Source organism: Macaca thibetana, chromosome 6 (genome assembly GCF_024542745.1).
Source record: "Macaca thibetana thibetana isolate TM-01 chromosome 6, ASM2454274v1, whole genome shotgun sequence".
NCBI classification, from domain to species: Eukaryota; Metazoa; Chordata; class Mammalia; order Primates; family Cercopithecidae; genus Macaca; species Macaca thibetana.
The window spans coordinates 49,563,135-49,588,678 of record NC_065583.1 but is presented as its reverse complement, the minus strand read 5'-3'; positions in this window follow the sequence as shown (position 1 = coordinate 49,588,678).

Genomic DNA, 25,544 nt, shown 5'->3' with positions numbered 1-25,544 from the left:
TAGTGAGCAGACTCAGTACTATCTGTGTTGGGGCGGCTATAGCTTCTTCGTCAGTCTATGAAAGGAGGAGGAGTCGTTTGTCAGGTGGCAAAGGGGCAGAGAAAAACATGCTTGTGATGGGATGCCTTAAAGAAAGCCCTTCAACCAAGCCAGGTGACCTGGTAAGAGGTGTGGCGGGGATAGGCTGAAGCTAGATCAAAGAATTCTGAACCTAGTAGCTCGCATTTAGGATGGCTCCATAATCGTGGAGTTTCTCCCCAAAGAGGGGCATGCAGAAACATGTCTGGGAACACTACTAGTCTGAGGTGTTGTTTGCAGGGTGGCAGGTTAAGAAAAGGTAGGGACCCTTGTTGGAGGGTGCAGACGTTGATTTGGCCTTTAGACCACAAGTTTGAGACCTGTAGGGTAGCCAAAGAGAGAAGGACCAAGCCCCAAGGAACTTGGAAACCTAGAAGATGGGCAGAGGAGGAGACAGCTGTGTGAGAGGCTTGTAAGAACTGGTCACAGAGGAGAAAGAGAAACAGGAGCAGTGGCATCATAGAAGCCATGAAAGATACAGAAGTCAGAAAATACCAATCCTGGAGGAAGCAGGCTGGTGCGGGGGTGAAGTGACATTTGTTGGCAGGGGCCTTGGGGCAGGCCTGTGGAGGATAGTGAAATGGAACAGTCCTGGCTGTTCAGGTGGCTAGGGGCTGGGACCTTTGGACAAGCTGTATATTAAGCAGGTTTCAGGGGAAGCCTCCCCTTCTGAGTGTTCCCCATGGCCTTGCTAGTGCAGGATGGACAGGAACTGTACTCAGGTCCAGTGACAGCTCATGCCTGGATTTTCCGAAGGGGGCGGATCCAACCAGTCCATCAGTCCATTCTGGCAGCTTTAAGCTCCTCTCAGACAGGGTGACATCCAACTGTTTCAAGGGCTTTCCAGTGGGCTGCACTTGTTCTGTCCCACAGGATCTATAGGGAAACCCCAGCTCTGGGCAAACAGACCCCCACCCCCTGACTAAGGCCTCCAGAATCTGGGCCAGAGGCCAGGGTGGGGCAAGACACTGAGTCAGGACAGCGGTTTTCTGGCTTCCTTAGTTTGTGTCCACAGACATCCTCACTATCCTAGGAGATGACCCCAGCAGGAATGGGGAGCTAAAACCTGAAGAGTCACTGAAATGACTTACATAATTTCCTTAATGCTCACCACGATCATGTGAGAGAGAGAACATGACCCCTTTCACAGACGCATCACTGAAGCTGTGAGCAGAGAAATGACCTGTGGCACTTCAGACAGTGGCAGAGACAACACATAAACCAAAGTCTCTGAGACTCCTCAGGTGCCCTTCCATCACTCTTCCTGCTACTTGGCATCAACCAGCTGGGATGAGACACTGAAAGGGATGCCAGGTCTTTGTTATGTTGCATCCGAATGCTAGCTAGCCCCTGCCAGCCCATCCACCACACCCGGGCTGCCTCTCATATCTAGTATCTCAGCCCTCCAGACCCTCACTCCTCCTTGAGACTCTAGCCCTCAGTTCCTCCCAGACTCTTTACAATCACCAGTGTGGAGGAACCCATTGTACCAATGAAGAGTCTAAAACACAGAGGAGCACAGGAGCTGGGGCAGAGAGCACATAGATATGACACCTGCCCTATGGCAGCTGCCCTAGTGTCCATGAATGGCAGAGAAGAGGGACAGTAGCCCTGTGTCTCAACCACCACAGTGAGGACAAGGGTGAGGCTGCTGGGGCAGTCCCAGTTCCAGGGCCTTTGGAGGGGATCTCCTCTCCTCGCTCTCCACAGGAAGCATGTGGTGCTGGCCAGCCAGCCACAGAGGTCTGGGCATCCCCAGGGAGCAGCACAGAGGTACCCAGCAGCCCCCACCCTCCACCCTCCGGCTCTCTTCCCACCTCTATCACGCTGGCAGCCACACTTCTTATCTCCAGGACTTGGCTTCCTGCTGCTTTTAAAGAGACACGTGGCCTACTGGCTGGCATCCACTAGGCCAAGAGGCCTTGCCCCATAACTCCTGGGTTTATGGCAGGCTCATGCTTTGCTCACCGCAAGGAGAGGCGCTCCTCTCCACTCAGCACTCAAGTCAGCCTGAGGACTGCTTGACAGCCCCATGACTGGCAATGTGAGCTCTTCTTAAGAATGGATTCGTTCATTCATTCAGTAAATACTTTTTGAGTACCAGTTTACCATGTTATCAGGCACTGTCCTGGGCATTAGGACCAAGCGAGACAAATTGTCTGCCCTCTTGATGCTTACAAGGTAGTAAAGAAGACAGTAAAGCAGTAAATAAAAGAATGCTCAAGATAATGTCAGTGGATACAATAAAATAAAATACAGAGTGGAATAACAGGCATTGGAGACTTCAAGAGATGGGAGGGAGTGAGGGTTAAAAAATTACCTATTGGGTACGATGTTCACTATTCAGGTGATGGCTACACTGAAAGCCCAGACTTCACCACTACACAATATATCCATGTAACAAAACCGCACTTGTGCCCTTTAAACCTATTTTTAAAATAAAAATAAAATAAATAGAATATGTGATAATGGCATGGAAGATTTTAGATGGTCGATGGGAGCCTTTCTGAGAAGGCGACATTTGGCTGAGACCTGACTGACAAGAAGAAGCTGGATTTATGTTTTTAAAGGATCCCTTAGGCTATTGTGCTGGCCAAAAGTCAGTAAGGGGATCAGTGAGGTTTTTATATTTGCTTTGCCAGAGTTGATGGCCTGAACTGGAGAGTGAGGGTAAAAAGGAGGAGAAGTGGTCAAGGAAGGGCTCACAAAGGAATAGAGGACAGAGGCTGGGGCACAGGAGGCTGGCTGGGTTCAGTGTTCAAGGTCTTGGCAGGTGGAGGCTTTTCAACACTTCTACACTCTGCTCCTCAGTTGGCCTAGGTACTTGGCCCCTGTCAAATGCCCTGGGACAGGGCCAGAATTATCCAGAAGGAAGTGGGAACAGACCGCAAGGGAGCCCTGGGGCCAGGTCTAGCTGGGTTCTGTCCTCACTTGCAGGGAACTCTGACCCTGACCATAAAAAACAGTGAACTTGACATGCAGCAAGTGCCCTTCCACCTGGTGCTCTTGTATCTTGAACTGACAGAACTTTGACAGGTAGATGCCATAGCAGCTGCTTGTTGACTGCCTGGCACTCAGCACTTTGACCTGGTGGTCATAATCCAAGCTGATACCCAGATGATGCCCACTAAAGTTGTAGCCCATTGGTCATAATGTGCCCAAGCTGGAATCCTCCTGGTCTGCAGCATCTTTTGAGCTCCTGGCCATGGGGAGGGCAGAGAGGAGTGTTTGAACAGTGGTAGTGGTGCAGAGCCGAGGGAAGGCGGCTGCCAGGAGGAGAGATAGTCAGTTGTCATCAGAGGTCCACTATTCACCCCCTGCTCACCACCAAAGAGAGCTCTCCTCTCCACTCAGCATCCAAGACACAAATATACCAAAGCAGAGGGCTAGGGATGCCAAGGTGAAGGGGGAAGAAATGGAAGCAAGGACAGCTGAAGCATAAATGGGAATATCAGGGAAGAGTCAAGGGCCTTGTGTGAGCATTCAGTGTTGGGGCAGAAATGGTCCATTAAAGTCACTCCAATCAGCAAATCTCAGTGGCGTGGGGCAGGGTGGATGTCTGTGACACATCCAGCAATACCCCCATCATGATTTGGTACCCGGTAGTGGAACCCCAATGGTCAGAGAGTATGAGAATTATGCCATTTTCAAATTGAGCTGCCCTGGACTCTAAGACTGAGTCCAGGAAAATGTAGTTGAATCAGGATGATACTAGGCTTCCAATATAGAAGACATCATGGCTGAAAGGCAGGTACTCAAATGTTCTGCTTCTGCACAATTTTATAGCTTTTTTGAGAGACCATTCGGGAACCTGGTCTGTCTCTTGAACTGTTTTACAGGCTACTGAAGCCAGTGTATTTGAGATTCACATGCAAATATCCACACTGGCAGGGGCCATGAATCAAATCTCCAGGATTTAAACAGAATAAAGATGAGATTCCTGTTCTCATATATGCCAGTTCTACAGGAGGCCTGCAAGCAGAACTTCCGTACCTAAAGATTTTGTTATCCTGAAGCTGTCAAAGATGTCTCATGTTTACCTGAGCCCTCACTCACCACCAACCAGTATATAGAGCAGGGGTGTCCAATCTTTTGGCTTCCCCATATGTGTCTTGGGCCACACATAAAATACACTAATGATAGCTGATGAGCTTAAAAGAAAAAAAAAAGTCTCATAATAGTTTTAAGAAAGTTTACGAATTTGTGCTGGGCCACATTCAAAGCTGTCCTGGGCCGCACGTGGCCCACAGGCCATGGATTGGACAAGCTTGAGAGGGATACTACAAACCTTGAGTTGTTCTTGTGTTTCTACCTGGAGAGAAGGCTTTCTCAGACAGTGAGCAAATGACTAAGAGTGTGCACGGCTCTGGGTCTGAGCGGTCACCAACCTCAGCTGAAGAGGGGAGTTTGGGCACTTCTAAGGAATCTATTTTGCTAGGCTTCACTATCTTATGCACCCTGCCTTGGGCTGTCCATCATGGTGGCAGCACAGTCAGGTGGCCCCTCAGATGAAGCAATGTAACCACTGAAAACACACAAATCTTACTCGGACATTTCAGAGACATCTTTACAAACTAGCCTACTGTCCTAAGAAGGATTTCTGTTTACTGTTAAAAATTCATACAAGTAAACAGCATCCCATATCCAAAGATGGCCCTTGGGTAGCATCCTTCCAGGTACCTCGATTTTCTCATCCATAAAGGCAAGTATATCCAACTATTCCCTGTATGAAAATGCTTCTGCTATACAGACTATAACCCTTTTTGTTTTGTTCATTTAAAAATTGTGGTGTGCCACATACCAACAATATTATTCAGAATCAAATGATTCAAATAGCTAAGATAAAGTTGTGACCTAATGTTAAGTCAGCCTACTATCTTTTATAACAAAAGTATAGTTTTGAAGAAACTCCTTCCTTTCTTGAACTACTGACAATGGTTAACATTTACTAACAATAGTTAACCATTCTCAATCATTTACTAAGTTCCAGGCGCAATGCTACTAAGCACTTTTGCATGTACTCACTCACTTAATTCATATAACAAGCCTCTCTGAACCTTTGTTCTTCATCTATAAAATGGGACTAACAGTACCTACCTCACAGGTAAGTAATTTTTCAACAGTCCCATAACAATCTGGGGGTGGGGGGTCAAGGGGTGATATGGATGTGGGTGTGTGTGTCTGCAGAACCAAACTGTTCTGCTAAAGAGATCATGCCTCTTGCTCATCTGACACCAGCAGGGTGACTGATATGGAAACAGTGAGCACAGAGATGGAGGCTGTCTGGGCGCCACAGTGCCCCTGATGCAGAAACTCATCATCACACCAGTGTGTCAACATCACTGAGAAACCTTTGACAAATCTAAAGACCCTGTTAGCAACAGTGAAAGTGTCCTGAAGAGTGAGAAAACCACAGGGAGGAGGCTGTCTTGGCATCTGATTGGCACATTATTTCTACAGAAAGGCAATTAGTCAAATTGGTCTGGGGACCCCAACTGTTCATGCTTCACCACCTCTTTGAGAAAGAAAAAGGGAAAGTGACATTTACGAAGAGCTAACTAGGTGCTAGTGCTAAGGCCTATCATATATTATCGTATTTAACCCTCACTACAGCCTGTGAAGTTTAATTATCCCATTTTATGTGCACTAAAGTGAACTCCTAATCTTCCCCTCCATGCCTGCCCCACCTATAGTCTTCTTGTCTCAGTTGATATCAAATTCTTCTTTCCAGCTGCTCAGAGAAAAACCCTTGGAGTCATCCTTGACTCTGACCTCCCTCTCATACTCAACATCTAATCCATCAGCAAATGCTGATGATTCTTCTTCCAAAATAGGTCCAGAATCCAACATTTCTCATTTCTCCCCACTTCCACTGAATCCATGATGATTCCAGCCACTATTATCTTCTAGAATATACTTCAGTGGAAGCCTAGCTAATTTCTCTGCTTCTACCTGTTCCCTGCTCTATAATCTATTCTCAACTCAGCAGCCAGAGTGATCCTGTTACACTCCAGTCAGATCACACCCTCTGTTCAAAACCCTCTCGGAGTTCTGTGTTTTACCAGAGAAAAGCCATAGTTCCCACAGTGGCCTACAAGGTCCGCATCATCTTCCCCTTTATCTTTCCATCCCTCTCTTTTCCCCTGTGACCCTCCCCGCTCACTCATTCTGCTCCAGTCACACTTGCCTCCACATTGCTCCTTGAAAACACCAGCCTCAGAGCCTTCGCACTGGCTCTTCCCTGTGCCTAAAAGGGGCTAACGCCTTCAACACCTTCAAGTCTTTGCTCAGATGTTACTTTCTCAGAGATCTGCCATGTCCATACTGTTTAAGATTGCAGCCCCTTCTGCCACCACTCCAAGCACCATTTATCTTGCTCTGTTTTTCCCCATAGCACTTACCATCTTCTAACCTGTTAACAGCTTTGTTGTTTATTTTGTACCTCCCATGCTGTGATACACATTTCTGAAGGTGGAACACTTACCTATTTCCTCTACTGATCACTCCCAAGTACCTAAACTAGTACCTGGCACATGGAAGCTGCTCAGGAATTTATGTTGAGTGAATGAGTGAGTGAGTGCGTGAGTAAATGAATGAATCTGACAGGGGCAAATTCAAAGTTACCAAACTGTCCAAGGTCTGGCAACTAGCAGGAAGGAGGAAGCGGCAGGAACAGGAGTCAGGTGTCTCCCACTCCAGAGGTCTGGCTATTTTCACCAAATACCTCTCAGGAAGAATAAGGCAGAGGATCCAAAAGCAATGTGACTGTGGAACTTTTGCCTGAGTGACAGTCAGAGGACTCTTTTGGGGTTGGTGCCCATTCAGGGCTAGTCCTTCCTCCAGCTGCACCTGCATCCTCAGCTGGATTCAACGCACAGTGGCCAGCCTGAGCACTGGCCCTGAGTCACCCAGAAAGGTATCAGTTGTGGTCAGCACTGTTGATTAAGGTGGGTGGGGAAGTATGAGAAACCCCTGAAAAGGATGTCTAACAAAGAAGGTTTCACTAATGTCTGGAGTTTGCCCATCTGTGTTATTTAAGAGGCATTTCCCCATGAACTCAGACTTCCACTTCTCTGAGGGCAGAGTAGTCACCTCACCTATACCCAGCTGTCCTCTCAATTTCTTGTTTGTGGTTTGTACACAAACCATCATTCACCTGCCAAACCTTCCTCTAAACCTGCCCTGAATGCAATGCCTGCTCATTCCACTCCCACTTCCTCATGTGTGGCAAGGCATCTTCTTCCTGAATTCTCTATACTGAGATGACGGTTATACCCTAAGAAGGCAGTTACACCCTGAGAAGACAGTATACCCTGAGAAGGCAGTCTAAGGCTTTGAGGCTGAGTTATTTCTCAACCCTCTCTGACCACATCAGCATCAGGTACCTGGGGAGGGTAGGTGGGTGATTACCTACTTCTGTGACTTCACAGGCATGAAGAGCCCTTACAGACTTCCAAACACTTGGGTCATTGGGCCAATCCCTGGCTCCTCCAGAATGAAGGCAGCATGCAGGCCTTTGGAAAAAAGGCCTTTGTTCAAATAAACAAACCAACAAATAATTAGAAACAACAAACATTCCTAATGCCACCTAATTGCCACCAACTGGCAAGCAAAGCATGGACTGCCCCCAAGGCTTTGGTGGCAGGGCCCAGGGGCAGGCTCTCCTCGCTCCTCAGTCTGGCAGTGCTCCGCTAATTCCAACAGCAGGTAGGCTCCTCAGAGGCACCCTGTCGAGCCCAGGAGCTGGGGTGAGACACTCCAGGAGTTTGGGAGAAGGGGCCCACCAGGTGAGATTCCTACAGAGAGATGGGCTGCACCTAATTCTTCCTTCCTAAGGGAAGCCCACCCTGGGAATCCAGGTGTGAATGCCACACAGGCTGACAAAGCCCCATCTTTCTAATGGGCAAGGAGCTCTGAGTCCTGTGTGGTTTCCTGAAAATGCTTCATGAACTACTTCCATTAATATATTCCTTCATCTTAAGATTTTTTAAATGAAATGAAACTGCCCTAGAAAGTTACAGACTGGGTCCCTCACCATTATTGATACCTTGGAGTATATGGGTCTTCCCTTGAGTAGATTTTCTGGGAGCTATTCTACCTTCGTCCCTTTGTTGAGATCTTACAGGATTTCTTGCCCCAGTTAAATCTCCTGGGGTGGGCAAAGTGTTCAAGAAGCTGGAATGGGGCTGTGGGGCTCCACAAACAAGGCAGGCACCCAGAGGGCCCACCATCAGTACTCAGGGCCTCCCTGGCTTCTGACCTGTAGTTGGGGAGGCAGGGCTGCAGTGCTGGAGGGGCATCTCTGAGCCTCCTGCAGCACAGCTGCCAGGGACTGGGGGCAGCGATCACTTTGGTGACTAATAACCTAATCATGGAAAATTACAACTTCCTGAGCTAGGTGTATCAGAGGTGGCCACAAAACTCTTTATGATGTGGCCAAAAATTCCTCCTACCACCACAGCCCTTGAAAATAGGTCAAAGACACCTTCTATGGAACTCTCAAAACAGGGCTTAGCTCACACCATCTACCTCTATGTCATTGTGCTGCAAACACTGGAGGTTTCATGAGAATGCTCTTCTCTTCTGTGGTCTGAGTTCAGTCTTGGCTCTGAGCTAGTCATCCATCCTGTCCTACTTGTCTTCCACAAGGGACTGACTGGTCATAAAGGCCATGAAGGCGTCTGCTGTGTGTCCCTGGAAATGTCCGTCGACAGCCTCTCCAGGCAGAAGTGTTTCTTCTTGTGTACCAACCAAGACCTATAAGCCTGGCTTCATCTCCCAAGCTACACCTCAACACAAAGCAGAGCAAGGGGTGGACTAAGAACTGGCAGAGACTTATACTTGGCTTTCCAGAGGTCCCAGTTTGTGGTAGGGGTTCATGAGGCTGGCTGCTGTCTAGATGAGACCTGCAGAGTGAGCTCTTCTCCCTGAATGCTGGGCATCCCGTCAGTACTACGGGGCAGGGTCAGCTCCTCGCCTGGCTGTCTCCAATGCTACCTGAGTGAAGCTATGTAACCCTGGGACATCTCTCTTAGCATGCTGAGATTTGGCTGCTTCTTTGATCATGGGAACAGCATTCTCTGGTATAGGGGGTGCTGTGGAAGCCCTAGGGAATGGGATAGCAGATTAAAATGGCCTTTGAAGACCCTTGCAGAGGTGACCAGGGAGGCCCAACCTTCTATTTCTTGTGCTCAGGCCTTGGCAGAGACAGAAACCACTAGGCTCCAAGGTCCCCAACCAGTGGGACCTCAACACCAGGAGGACAGAACTCTCAGAGTTCTGTGCCTACTCCTCAGTTTCTTTTGTGTCTGCTGCTATCAGGAGTCCCAATCTACAGGGCTCAATTAGGATGGGATCCTTAGTGTGGCATCTGGGTCAGAAAGCCGCCCCTTCTAAGAGGCTCAGGACAGAGCTGACTGGGAGAAGAGGCCCCACCTAAGTGTCTGCCACCCGAGATTATACTTTTCTTGGCCCAGAAGCCTCATCTGACCTCTGGCCCAGGCCTCAGCCTGGGTTCTAAGGGTGGACATCTCTGTCCTAACAAGATCCTTGGGAGCCTCGAGGCAATTCTCTTCCAGGGATAAGAGGTCCTGTGTCTGCTTGGCCTAGAGTCAGGCCTGAGCTGAGTCACAGGACTCTGCCTGGTGTTCAAGGCCAAAAACGATGACTTACACATTCTGAAATCCAGGGAAAATCAGCACTGGCTTTCTACTCAAGAGCCCTGCCCAGCCAGGCATGAGCTCACCCAGCTAGACAGTGAAAAGGACAGTGGGAAACTGCCTATCCCCTGTAGGCAAGAGGAGCAGGGGGCTGAGCCTTGAGCCTGAAACCAACCCTGAAAGATTGTTTAAAAACCCCATATCAACTCATCTAAAATTAGCTTTCAGCATCTAAATCACTTCCTGTTACAGAAACCATAGGCCTGATGCTTCAGTCATCACCCTGCCTGCCTCTAGGGGTGGGGTAGGTGAGGTAGGAGTGCTGCACACAAAAAACAGTGACAATCCAAAAGTGACACAGCAGTCAGGAACCCATTTTCCCCCCGCTGCAGAAAGGATGGCTAAGCAGGACCCTATAATGGTGTTGTTGTGGGGACCAGAGCCAACATGAACATGCATGTGCATGCATGCAAATATGCACACATATGCACATTCCCCTGCACGCACACTGTACACACAGGCCAGAGATTTCTCCACTGCCACAGAGAGACTGCCGCATGGACAGCCCAAGCACGTTTCCATTGTGCCCCTTCTGAGCACAGGACTCACCAAGAGAGGACGGCAAGTGTCTGGCCTGCTTGGAGCATCTGCATCTGTTTCCACTTCTCCTGCAGCCCTGGTTACTTTATGCCTAATTGGCTGTGAGCGAGGTTAGCCCAGCACTTGGCACTTGGCTCTCACTCATTGTTTCAGCCAACATTGCCAAGTGTTTCCTGTGTGCAGAAAACCAGGCGGTGGCCGGATTGAGGATGTGGAGTAAGTCAGAGGCCATCCCTGTACACCAACAACTGAAGTTGAAGGAACCATCTGAATCTCTAAACCAGACATGTCCAATCTTTTGGTTTCCCTGGGCCACATTGGAAGACTGGTCTTGGGCCACACATAAAATTCACTGACACTAACGATAGCTGATGAGCCAAAAAAAAAAAAAAAAACTCTCATAATATTTTAAGAAAGTTTACCAATTTACCAATTTATGTTGGGTCACATTCAAAGCTGTGCTGGGTAGTATCCAGCCTGTGAGTCATGGGTTGGACAAGCTTGCCTAAACCTTCCAGAGAGCTCTGTTCTTCCTACTGCCTCAAGCTAAGCCCTGACCCAAACCTGAGACCTGGATTGAAGGATGCCAGCATCTGTGCACAGATAAACTGCAGCAGCAGAAGGAAGACACTGATCATTTGTCACAACTTGGCGAGTCATAAATAGTGCCATCTAAACCATGAGACAAACTGGGGGTATACCTGGAAACCAGGTATCCCCCCTCAAGGGCATGGGCTTTTGTATTATAGGTCTGCTGCTATTCTCCCAGTACCCTCAACGGCACATGTCACGTAGAAGAGTCTCAGTAAATACCTGGTGGGTGACAGAATGGAGGTGGGTGATTCTGTTGATGAGCAGCCTGGCACCGATGAGCATGGAGTATCTGCCAGGATGGTGCTATGTCTATGTCCATCCACTGTATGGTTACAAGACCTCAAGGTACCTGGGATCCCTCAGTCCTCACAGACCAGCTCCCAACCTGGGCACAAAAGACAATGTATGTTGAGTGTTGTTTCTGACATGAGACTACTGGGACAGTAGGTGCCTGCCTGCTCCAGTAGGAGGGATCCCACTACTCTGTCACTGGATGGCCTTGGTTGCAGTGGTTTCCTCACCAAAGCACAATGACCCTTCAGTGGCGTCACCTTCAGCAAGTTAAAGGCCTGGCCTGAAATAGGCGTCTTCTATAAGAAAGACAGAGTTGTGTCCATTATGACTCTCTTGCTGCTTCCTGGTAAAGGGACCCAGGCATCCCTGGGTGACTGGAATGCCTGGTGACCACTTCCATCCACCCCCATTAGCTGCTGCTAAGGTACACATGAAGTGTCTTAGGTTCCCAGAAAGAGAACCCCTGTTGAACAGTAACAAGCTCCAGCACGGGGTGCTAATGATTTATCTGCCTTCACATTTGAGTGTGCTTTCTTGGAAGTGATGGAGAATCTTCAGCCTGAAGATGTGGAGGCGCATGGAGAGTCCTGAGCTCCCCACGGGCTGCTTAGGTGTAACTAAGAAGGGAGCTGTGAGCATATCTGGCTGCCCAGCTCCCACAGCAAGCGGGGTCCACCAGTATTGACATGGCTCTTATCTGAGTGATAAGCTGGACCAACAAGGCCAGGGCTCTGCCCACAAAGCTAAACTAGTATGGGGACTTGGCACTTGTCCCTGTCAGGTGAGTGGTAAGCACTTTCACATAGACTAGACATATTTTCCCAAGGCCTGCTTTAAGTCAGGCCTTATCTGGGCACTGAGGATACAATTAGGAAGAAGATAAAAGTCTGTCTCTCAACAATGGCATATTCCACTGAGGGAGACAGGTAACTATAATACCATATTGCAAGCACAAAACTAGAGAGGTGTTAGAAAAATACAGACATGGTGCTCTGGGTGCACAGAGAAGGAACATGCCACCCAGCCTGGAGGCTAGGCACGGTTTTGGTGAAAATTTTTACTGAGGTAGAACTCAGTAGGACTAAGACACTACCAAATTGAATTAAAAGAATAACAGATCATGATCAAGCAGGGTCGTTCCCAGGAATGCAAATCTGATTATGGAAAATCTACCAATGTACTTCTCCACAATAATGGGTTAATCAAAATATGATCATCTCAACAGAAACATCCGTTTATGAGAAAAATTCTTTGTCTACTAGGACTACTGGGGAGCATCCTTAATAAGATCAAGAATTATACCAGAAACCGGCTGGGTGCAGTGGCTCACGCCTATAATCCCAGCACTTTGGGAGACAGGCAGATCACTTGAGGTCTGGAGTTCGAGACCAGCCTGCCCAACATGGTGAAACCCCATCTCTACTAAAAATACCAAAAAAAAAAAAAAAAAAAAATTACCCGGGCATGGGAGTGTGTGCCTATAATCTCAGCTACTCTGGAGGCTGAGGCACAAGAATTGCTTGAACCTGGGAGGTGGAGGTTTCAATGAGACAAGATTGCACCACTGCACTACGGCCTGGACGACAAACTGAGACTCTGTCTCAAAAAAAAAAAAAAAAAAAAAAAAAAGCTGGGTGCAGTGGTTCTCACCTATATAATCCCTGAACTTTGGGAGGCAAGGCGGGTGGATCACTTGAGGTCAGGAGTTCGAGACCAGCTTGGCCAACACGGGGAAACACCATCTGTACTAAAAATACAAAAATTAGCCAGATGTCATTGCAGGTGCCTATTATCCCAGCTACTCAGGAGGCTGAAGCAGGAGAATAGCTTGAACCCTGGAGGTGGAGGTTGCAGTGAGCCAAGATTGCACCACTGCACTCCAGCCTGGGTGATAGAGCAAGACCCCATCTCAAAAAAAAAAGAAAGAAAGAAAAGAAAAGAATTATACCAGTAACCTATAGTAAATATATTTAATAGTAAAACAGAAGAAATTCCATTAAGTCAAGAACAAGATGATATCTGTTATCAGTGCTAATAAAGTCTGACTATTGAAGTTCCAGCACATGCATCAACGTGAGAAAAATTGATGTAGGAATTGAAAAAAACCTCAGATAAACTTATTTTGAAATAAATGATGATGATTATCATTATTACTGAATACTTTATGTTCAATGCTTTACTTATCTTAAATCATTTAATCCTCACAACTGGCTTGTGAGGTAGGTATTAGCATTAAACTCATTTTTACAGGGGAAGAAATTAAGTAATAGAGATGTTGAGGTGCTTGGTTATAAGTTACAGAGCCAGAATTTAAATCCAAGCAGTATGACTTCAGAGTATGTGCTCTTAATCACTATCCTGACGATATGAGACTCTACACAGAAAATCCAAGAGTTAAGATGAACAAACAAAAATTCAGCAGCTTTCTCAAATATCACAAAATCAATTCTCCCCAATCAGCCTATAAATTATATCCTAATTCTATAAAAATCAAAATCCCTGTAGAACTTCTCATAAAGCCTGACAAATTGATTCTAAAATCCATATGGAAGAATATATCAGATCATTTTGAAGAAAAATGATGGTGGAAGATTTGCCCTATATTATACCAAAATATAAAGCAATAGGAATCAAAACAGAGTGGTGCTGGTATTGCGATAAATGAATAAATCTATAGGCCAGAATGAAGAGTCCAGAAACAGACTCACATATTTATAGGTTTATGGAGTAACACAAAGTCTAGGTTCAGGAATAGGTGAGAATGTTAACTTGGTTAGTAACAAGTAACAAGGATACTTTTACTTTGGCTTATTCCTAAGGCAGTTAACAATTAAAAGTACAAAGGATGTTCCTGAGATGAAGGTGCATGTGGGGGCTGCAGCTCCCCACTGCCTTTCTTGCTTTCTCACAAAGGCATCCCCCAAGTTCAATGCTCTTGGCAGCCTGCATAAAATGAGATGTCCCTCATGTCAGAGGAGTCCAGATTTAAGCACTCACTGCCCTTTACAGTCCTTCCTGTGTGAGCACCAGAAACAGCTTACACTACCAAAGAAAGCAAGAACTCTGCTTTTCAGTGAGTCACATTACGTAGGTCTAATATGTAAATCCCAGGCCTTAAAAAGTCTTGTTGCCAGTATCTTGGGCAATCATTCTTTAACTAGTTGTACAGTTTGGGAGTTTACAGTTCATGTTTACTCTGGGTCTTTGAGGAAGCAGGCCTGGCCAGGGTCCAACACAACTGGCATTTCATGTCAGTATGAAACGAAGAACCTTTCAATAAACAGCACTGAGGCAACTGTTATTAAATTAGTTAGGAACACTTTCAGATTTAAGTAAGAGAAAACACAACTCAAACTGGTTTAAACAATAAGGAAAGGTAAAGGTATAGAAAGAGATCTGGAAGGATATACAACTAGCTGAGAATTGTGGTTACTTGTAGAAGCTGGAGTAGGGGAAGGGGATCAGGGCAGCCAAAGGGCAGTCACTTTATTTAACTTTACAATTTTACAATCTTAAGACTAAATAACTTTCTTTTTATTTTAAAAAAAAAAAAAAAGGATGTACTCTTCTTGTAAGATTTGACAAAACAGTGTATTCATGTATCATTGGGGTGCTTAAAAAACAAAACAAATTTTTACAGGATCATTAGAAGTCAGCCAAGCAAAGACCAAAGGAGGCTGCTCCCTCTGCAGGAGGCCCTGCTGACCATGGGTGACCTAGCTCCAGATGCCTCTGCTCTCCTGTATATCTCTGCCTAGGCCTCCCTGCCATACTGGTGGGCCTTCCTGGCTCCTCAGGGTGGGAGAATGGGTCTCTCACCTGCACCACAGCTAAAGGCCTACAATTATGGGACAGGAAGCAGGTACAAGGTACTAGAGAGCCACAGGGCTAGATGATAAGGGTTCCTCTGTTGAAATAAGTTCAAAGACAGAAAAGAAAGAAGGCCATGGAAGGTCAAGCATTCAGAGTTTGTATGCCTATCCCCCTGTACTCCCCTCTCTCCTCTCAGCCATACGCCCACTTCCCGAGGCTGTTTGCCCAGACTTGAGAGACTGTCCCTTAGCTCACCTTGGGTCTGGGGCACTGGCTAGAACAAGGGCAGGACTAGAGAAAGAAGAATGATCTGGAATAGTATCAGGGTCAGAAAAAGGGGTGTGCAGAAGTCAAAACAGAATAGGAGCTGGGAAAGGGCCAGGGGTCTGCATCAGGAGCAGAGGTTCTGTTCACATCCATAGGTAGTAGTGGCAGATGAAACCACTGCCTACCTCTTTCTCCAGCATACAGCAAAATGTGTTTTACCCACAGGGAGAGCTACCTTAAATCCCATTTCATTTAGCCAAGTCAGAGAGGAAAAAGCCTGCCCACCAGGCCAGGGCAAAGTAACTCACTCTTTCCACTGGAGAAGTTCCAATGAAACTCAAGGCACAGGGCAGAGCCCTCCCAAGGCATGGTCCAGAGGCCGGGCCAAGATGGCTAGGGGTGCTGCTGCTACATCTGCAGGAAATGTAATTCTGGGGGTGGTGTGGTTAAGAAAAAACCCTCTGGTTTTGATAGATCCACTTGTAAGTTTACCAAGAAAGTTCAGACCAAAGCATCACCCTCACCTTCCTCCACCCACTCTGCAATGACTTCAGAGAAGAATTATGAGAACTAAAGTGCTCCATCCCAAGAAAAAGAAGGACTTCCTTTGAGGTTAAGGTATAAAATAACAAATACTACTGCACCTAAGACGGCCTTTCCAATGCGAGACTTCCCACTCCTACCTTTACAGACTCAGCAGGAACTGGGAAGAAGGTGAGAACATAATTAGGGTCTTAAAAGGAATAGATAAGAAAAGTTTTCTTTGCATCCTTTTATAGCGAGTAACCTGTCATTAACTGAGATAGCTGCAGAAATGGGTTTGTTTTCTTATTTATGCCAGGCCCAAGGGGCACAATTTGAAAGGGAGGGACTTCTCTGCAAAATAATGTAAGGTACTCGCTTTATTATTGTTGGTAGATAACAGAGCAATTAGGAAAATGCTTTTCCTTCTCCTTGTAAATTTAGAATATCCAGTCTGTAAAAATTAATGTGTGTGTGTGTGTGCATGTGCACGTACATGTGCACGTGTGCCTGATCTAACAGCTACCAGATGGCCAACTGGAATAATGAAGAAGTTATACTTTCTGTAGTGGCAACAGGGACGTGATAGGAATGTGCCTTGGAGTACCTACATCTACCTTGATAGTCCTGCTGGAATTTGGCAGTATTACTCTAGATTAGCATTATCCAATAGAACTTTCTGTGGTGATCAGAATGTTGTACATCCGCACTGTCCAATATAGAAGCTACTAGCACATGTGGCTATTGAACACCTGAAATATGGTTACAGCAACTGAGAGTTTTAAATTTCTAATTTTATTTAATTTTAATTAATTGGCCATATTTAATTAAATAGCCATATATGGCTAATGGCTACTGTACTGAACAACACAGTTCTAGATTAATTGCTCTGTTTGGGGCAGGGTTTACTGAAGGGTAGGAGAGGTTGTGTAGTGGAATTTGGTAGGAGAAAACACTACTATGAGAAACAAAACCCTCATGACAGATGAAGCTAAGAGCAAGCACCATGGCAACATAAAACACATTTGGCACCTCAAGTCTTCTCAAGAATCTGCTCACACACGAAAATCTTGTACAAGTGATATTTTCAGAAAAGCCCAAGGAAAGGTGCTATATTAGTGAAACTGAGTTATATGAAGTCTAGCAAACAGAATAACAGAACAGTGTGATCCAGCTGTTAGCTGGATAAAACCTTCATTTTTACTCCCATTACTGAGAAGCCCCACTTTGGCAAGTGGCCAAAGGAAACTACGGTTGGAACCATAGTGCACAGTTTTGAAATTTGACTTACCTGTTTTCCATAGACAGGGACCCAGGAAGAAAGAGTGATGAGTTGAAAGAGGCCTCAACTTTCTAACCATGCTGGAAAGTGCTCCCAAGAAGCAGAGAAAGTCATGACATTAAGAAAAACTGAATCCATTAATATGTACTATACATTGAGGTCTGCAGCTGCAGTGTGTCCACCATTTCAAGATAAACTAATCTACTGTAAGGACCATTGCTAAAAAAGAAAATGAAATTAATGAAGCCATCTCTGCAACTATATCACCAGGTGCAAAAACCTTGCATTTTTGTGTGTGTGAAATACCTTTTTATCTCATATTGAAATTGCAGCTTTATGTGGGTAGAGGATTGCTAAAAGAAAGGTATAACTGTAGACCCTACTGTGACTTGAGAAAAAGCACAGTCATTGTATGATAACATAAACCAAAAGGAAGGTGAAGAGGCCAGGTGTACTGGCTCATGACTGTAATCCCAACACTTTGGGAGGCCGAAGCGGGCTGATCACCTGAGGTCAGGAGGGAGTTTGAGACCTGCCTGACTAACATGGTGAAGCCCCATCTCTACTAAAAATACAAAAATTAGCTTAGTGTGGTGGCACATGCCTGTAATCCCAGGTATTCAGGAGGCTGAGGCACAAGAATCACTTGAACCCAGGAGGTGCAAGTTGCAGTGGGCCGAGATCACACCACTGCACTCCAGCCTGGGAGACAGAGCAAGATTCTGTCTTAAATAAATAAATAGGAAGGTGAAGGATCTAAAGCTGAAAAATGTAATGTCAGCAAAGGATGGTTTGATAATTTTAGAAAGAGGTTTGGCCTTAAAAATATCAAGGTAATAGGAGAAGCAGTTTCTGCTGACCAAAAGCAGGAGATGGGTTCCCAGATAGCATTAAGAAAATCATTAAGGAGAAAGGATACCTGCCTCAACAGGTTTTTAATACAGACAAAAATGCCCTATTCTGAGAAAAAAAAAAAAATTGTCACAAAGGATATTTATTAGTAAGGAACAGAAACAAGCACTAGCATTGCCCTTATCTATAAAGCTGCTAACTCCCAGTCCTTGCAGGGAAAAGTTATATACCAACTGCCAGTCTCTCAGCTGTACAAGAAGGCCTGGATGATGAAAATCCTTTTTCTGTATTGGTTCCATCAATGCTTTGTCCCTGAGATCAGGAAGTACCCGGTGAGTAAGGGAATGCCTTTAAAAGTTTTTTTGATGTTTGATAATGCCCCTGGCTACCCAGAACCCCACGAGTTCAACACTGAAGGCATCAAAGTAGTCTACTTAGCCCCAAACATAGTCTCTATTTCAGGCATCCAGGATGCAGAATTCCCCTTTGGAAAACTCTAATATATCTGCCATATCTGACATGCTAGCCAGGTTCAGACTGCGGTAGCCACTAGTAAGTAAACTGTCTGGTGCTGACCTTGTTACTGCTTTGAGGATGGTAGTAATCAGGAGGCTGATCCAGATTGGGGGAAGGGAAGAAATAGAGAAAAGGCAAGCTGGGAGCAGTGGCTCATGCATGTAATACCAGTGCTTTGGGAGGCTGAGGCAGGAGGATCACTTTAGGCCAGGAGTTTGAGACCAGGTTGGGTGACACAGCGAGACCTTATCTCTACAAGAAAAAACTTTTAATAATTAGCCAGGCATGGTGATATGTACCTGTAGTCCTAACTACTTGGGAGGCTGGGTAGGAAAGACTGCTCGAGCCCAGGAGTTTGAGGCTATAGTGAGCTATGATCACACCACTGCACTCCAGCCTAGGTGAGAGTAAGACCACATTGACAGGGCGAGGGGGTGGGGGAAGGCAGATGGGGTGAAGGCAGAAAAAGACAAAAGGAGACATCTTGCATCAATGGAGCTTTTTAAATAAATTTTTTAACAGGCCTTGTCCTAATACAGAATAGAACTTCTTGAAGCACTTCTAACTATAGTTCTTCCTGACTCAAAGGCTTCCAATACCTTCCTGTAGCCACAACGTAAAGGCCCAAATCCCAAGCTTAGCAATCAAGATGAATGCTCACTGGGCCAGGACCTACGTACTCTACGCCCTGTATGCCTTTTCCACCTCAAATGAACCCTTTTACTTCTCCCACACATGTCATGCTGATTAGGGCCTCTACATCATCTTTATCAGTTACTCCCACTCTCTAGTCCACTCAAACCACATCCTTCCTTTTTCCAACCACTTCTTCAAGATGTAGATAACATTGTCCCTTTTTGAAAGCCTTCCCCAACTATCCAATTTGGAGGAAAGCCCTCCCTTCTTTCAGTATATCTAGATTTCTTCAGAAATCTTTGGTTATTATTTAACTCTTCAAATGGCTAATATCCCCCACTAGATGAAGCCCCTTGTAGGAAGGGCTGTGCTTTTATTATCCCTGTATTTCCCATAGCACCTAGGATAGAGGCATACAGCAATCAGTCAGTATACTTTGATTCATTTCAAGAAATGCATTCTGAGTACCAACTCTGTATCAGAAACCATGCTAAGTGTTCCTGCCTGGGATCATACAGATAACTGAGAGGTGGCTCTAGTTTATAAATACATTCATTTCACCTTCAGACATAGCTAGGCCAGTCTCCATTTCCTCTGACTGTCCAAGGTTGGAGAACCTCCTTTTGATGACAGACAATTCTTTATATCAGGCCCGACTCTTGCCTTTATCACAACTCCCACTCCCATGCCACTTGCTTGAGATGTGCAGGGTCACAGATGTCAGCAATATAACAGTCAACAACTCATACAAGGTAATCGCCCTTACTGAGTAAAAGAATAAACAATCAAGAATATTTCAGATATTGATAAATACTTTGAAGAAAAAATAAAACATAAGGATGACTTAGTGATGGAATGGCTACTTTAGGTGTCAGGGAAGGATTCTCTGAAGAGGTGACAAGTGTACTTAGTCTTCAACGAAAAAAAAGCATTCATCATGAAAAAGAGCCTTCTAGGTACAGGAACTAGCTACCGCAAAGGCCCTGAGGGAAATGTATAGCATAGTTAAGGAAGAGAAATAAGGTCAGTATGTCTAGAGCACAGTGAGTAAAGAGGAGAGCAGTAGGAGATGAGGTTGGATAAGTATGCTGGGGGCTGCTTATACATATATACGTAAGGCATGATAAGAAGCATAAGTATGAGGGAAGTCGTGAGAGAGCTTTTGGCTGGAAAACATTCCCTTTGGCTGCTGGGTGAACAATAAATTGTTGTAGGGTAAAAGATGAGGCAAGAACACCAAGTAGGAACCTATTTCAGTAGTCTAGAAAATGGATCACAGTAAATGTGGACTTGGGTTTTAGCAGTGGATATAGACACAAGGAAATGGATTAAAATAGATGGGCAAAAATACATAAAATAAGCAATCAGAAGCAATAATAGATAATGAAATCAGAGGGTTATTTTGCTATGATAATACAGAATGAAGACAAACATTCATAACAATTTCTAGGCTGAATAACAGTTTACAAAATAACTAAAACAACAAGAAATAAAGAAAATTCAAGAAAAAACTGATAAAACAATAATAATGAACATCATTAACATATTTCTTTCATCAAGACAGAGAAATTGACTATTATTAATAATTAATAAACTTGACTTAGAAACATTAAACACTATAGCACATAAACATTGGATATACATTATGCTTAATAAGTCATAAAAACAACCTCAACAAATTTCTCAAAGCAGAAGTTTTATTGCCCATATTCTTTGACCACAATGACATAAGAACAGAAATATTTTCTTTTACAAAAATCTCAATCACCTTAAAAGTTTTTAAAGTCACTAAATAACTTTGGGTCAAAGAAGAAATCAAAATTGCAAATAAATAAAAGCAAACATCAATTGGCATTGTATACAGTAGAACATATGAAATAGATATAGTAAAATAGAGAGAGTTGGCAAGATGGCCAAATAGGAACAACTCCAGTCTGCAGCTCCCAGCGAAATCAATACAGAAGGCGGGTGATTTCTGCATTTCCAACTGAGGTACCCAGTTCATCTCACTGGGACTGGTTGGACCGTGGGTGCAGCCCACGGAAGGTAAGCAGAAGCAGGTGGGGCATCGCCTCACCCAGGAAGCGCAAGGGGTCAAGGAATTATCTCCCCTACCCAAGAGAAGCTGTGAGGAACTGTGCCATGAGGAACGGTGCACTCTGGCCCAGATACTGCACTTTTCCCACGGTCTTCGCAACCCACAGACCAGGAGATTCCCTCCAGTGCCTACGCCACCAGAGTTCTGGGTTTCAAGCACAAAACTGGGCAGCCGTTCAGGAGACACTGAGCTAGCTGCAGGACTTTTTTTTTCCATACCCCAGTGGCACCTGGAATGCCAGTGAGACAGAACTGGTCACTCCCCTGGAAAGGGGGCTGAAGCCAGCGACCCAAGTGGTCAGGCTTCGTGGGTCTCACCTCCACAGAGCCCAGCAAGCTAAGATCCACTGCCTTGAAATTCTCACTGCCAGCACAGTAGTCTGAGGTCAACTTGGGATGCTCGAGCTTGGTGGGGGGAGGGGCGTCCACCACTGCTGAGGCTTGAGTAAGTGGTTTTACCCTCACAATGTAAACAAAGCCACCTGGAAGTTCAAACTGGGTGGAGCCCTCCAGAGCTCAGCAAGGCCGCTGTGGCCAGACTGCCTCTCTACCTTCCCTCTCTGGGCAAGGCACCTCTGAAAAAAAGGCAGCAGCTCCAATCAGGGGCTTACAGATAAAACCCCCATCTCCCTGGGACAGAGAACCTGGAGGAAGGGGCGGCTGTGCGTACAGCTTCATCAGACTTAAATGTCCCTGCCTGACAGCTCTGAAAAGCGCAGATCTCCCAGCACAGCATTCGAGCTTTGCTAAGGGTCAGACTGCCTCCTCAAGTGGGGCCCTGACCTCCATGTATCTTGACTGGGAGAAACCTCCCAGTAGGGCCCAACAGACACTTCATATAGGAGAGCTCTGGCTGGCATCTCTGGCAGGTGCCCTTCTGGGATGAAGCTTCCAGAGGAAGGAAGAGGCAGCAATCTTTGCTGTTCTGCAGCCTCCACCGGTGATACCCAAGCAAACAGGGTCTGGAATGGACTTCCAGAAAACGACAGCAGACCTGCAGCAGAGGGCCCTGACTGTTAGAAGGAAAACTAACAGAGACCCCATCTGAAGGTCACCTACATCAAAGATGAAAGGTAGATAAATCCACGAAGAGGGGGAGAAACCAGCGCAAAACCGCTGAAAATTCCAAAAACCAAAACACCTCTTCTCCTCCAAAGGATCACAACTTCTCGCCAGCAAGAGAATAAAACTGGACAGAGAATGAGTTTGATGAATTGACAAAAGTAGGCTTCAGAAGGTGGGTAATAACAAACTCATCTGAGCTAAAGGAGCATGTTCTAACCCAATGCAAGGAAGCTAAGGACCTTGAAAAAAAGTTAGACGAATTGCTGACTAGAATAACCAGTTTAGAGAAGAACATAACGTGACAGAGCGGAAAAACACCGCACAGGAACTTCATGAAGCATACACAAGTATCACTAGCTGAATCGATCAAGCAGAAGAAAGGATATCAGAGACTGAAGATCAACTTAATGAAATAAAGTAAGAAGACAAGATCAGAGAAAAAAGAATAAAAAGGAACGAACAAAGCCTACAAGAAATATGGGACTATGTGAAAAGACCAAACCTACATCTGATTGGTGTACCTGAAACTGATGGGGAGAATAGAATCAAGTTGGAAAACACTCTTCAGGATATTATCCAGAAGAACTTCCCCAACCTAGCAGGACAGGTCAACATTAAAATTCAGAAAATACAGAGAACACCACAAAGATATTCCTTGAGAAGAGCAACTCCAAGACACATAATCTATAGATTCACCAAGGTTGAAATGAAGGAAAAAATGTTAAGGGCAGCCAGAGAGAAAGTTTGGGTTACCCACAAAGGGAAGCCCATCAGACTAACAGCGGATCACTCTGCAGAAACCCTACAAGCTAGAAGGGAGCAGGAGCTAATATTCAACATTCTTTTTTATTTTATTTTATTTATTTATTTTTTTATTATTATACTTTAAGTTCTAGGGTACATGTGCATAACGTGCAGGTTTGTTACATATGTATACTTGTGCCATGTTGCTGTGCTGCACCCATCAACTCGTCATTTATATCAGGTATAACTCCCAATGCAATCCCTCCCCCCTCTCCCCTCCCCCCTCCCCATGATAGGCCCAGGTGTGTGATGTTCCCCTTCCCGAGTCCAAGTGATCTCATTGTTCAGTTCCCACCCATGAGTGAGAACATGTGGTGTTTGGTTTTCTGTTCTTGCGATAGTTTGCTGAGAATGATGGTTTCCAGCTGCATCCATGTCCCTACAAAGGACACAAACTCATCCTTTTTTATGGCTGCATAGTATTCCATGGTGTATATGTGCCACATTTTCTTAATCCAGTCTGTCACTGATGGACATTTGGGTTGATTCCAAGTCTTTGCTATTGTGAATAGTGCCACAGAATGGGAGAAAATTTTTGCAATCAACATTCTTAAAGAAAAGAATTTTCAACCCAGAATTTTATATCATGCCAAACTAAGTTTCATAAGTGAAGGAGAAATAAAATCCTTGAGAGACAAGCAAATGCTGAGGATTTTGTCACCACCAGGCTGGCCTTACCAGAGCTCCTGAAGGAACCACTAGATGTGGAAAGGAACAACTGGTACCAGCCACCGCAACAACATACCAAATTGTAAAGACCATCAACACTATGAAGAAACTGCATCAACTAACAGGCAAAATAACCAGCTAGTATCATAATGACAGTATCAAATTAACACATAACAATATTAACCTTAAATGTAAACTGGCTAAATGCCCCAATGAAAAGACACAGACTGGCAAATTGGATAATGAGTCAAGATTCATCAGTGTGCTGTATTCAGGAGATCCATTTCACATGCAAAGACACACTTAGGCTCAAAATAAAGGGATGGAGGAATACTTACCAAGCAAATGGAAAGCAAAAAAAAAAAAAAAAAAAAAAAAAAAAAAAGCAGGGGTTGCAATCCTAGTCTCTAATAAAACATACTTTAAACCAACAAAGATCAAAAAAGACAAAGAAGGGCATTACACAATGGTAAAGGGATCAATGCAACAAGAAGAGCTAACTATCCTAAATGTATATACACCCAATACAGGAGCACCCAGATTCATAAAACAAGTTCTTAGAGATCTACAAAGAGACTTAAGACTCCCACACAATAATAATTGGAGACTTTAACAGCCCACTGTCAATATTAGATGGGTCAATGAGACAATAAATTCACAAGGATATTCAGGACTTAAACTCAGCTCTGGACCAAGTGGACATAATAGACAACAGAATTCTCCACCCCAAATCAACAAAAATTATACATTCTTCTCAGCACCGCATTGCACTAATTCTAAAACTGACCACATAATTGGAAGTAAAACACTCCTCAGCAAATGCAAAAGAACAGAAATCATAACAAACAGCCTCTCAAGGCCACAGTGCAATCAAATTAGGACTCAGGATTAAGAAACTCACTGAAAGCCATACGACTACATGGAAACTCAACAACCTGCTCCTGAATGATTACTGGGTAAATAACAAAATTAAGGCAGAAATCAGGATGTTCTTTGAAACCAATGTGAACAAAGACACAATGCACAGAATCCCTGGGACACATTTAAAGCAGTGTTTAGAGGAAAATTTATAGCACTAAATGCCCACAAGAGAAAGCAGAAAAGATCTAAAATCACCACCCTAACACCAAAATTAAAAGAACTAGAGAAGCAAGAGCAAACAAATTCAAAAGCTAGCAGAAGACAAGAAATAGTTAACTAAGATCAGAGCAGATCAGAAGGAGATAGAGACATGAAAAACTCTTCAAAAAAATCAGTGAATCCAGGAGCTGGTTTTTTGAAAAGATCAACAAAATAGACAGACCGCTAGCCAGACTAATAAAGAAGAAAAGAGAGAAGAATCAAAGAGATGCAATAAAAAATGATAAAGGGGATATAATCACTGATCCCATGAAAATACAAATAAACTAGAAATCTAAATAAACCAAAAAATTGAGAAGAAATGGATAAATTCCTGGACAAATACACCCTCCCAAGTCTAAACCAGGAAGAACTTGAATCCCTGAATAGACAAAAAACAAGCTCTGAAATTGAGACAGTAATTAATAGCCTACCAACCAAAAAAAAGTCCAGGACCAGACAGATTCACAACCGAATTCTACCAGAGGTACAAAGAGGAGCTGGTACCATTCCTTCTGAAACTATTCCAAACAAGAGAAGAAGAGGGAATCCTCCCTAACTCATTTTATGAGGTAGCATCAACCTGATACCAAAACCTGGCAGAGACACAAAAAAAGAAACTTTCAGGCCAATATCCCTGATGAACATCAATGCGAAAACCCTCAATAAAATACTGG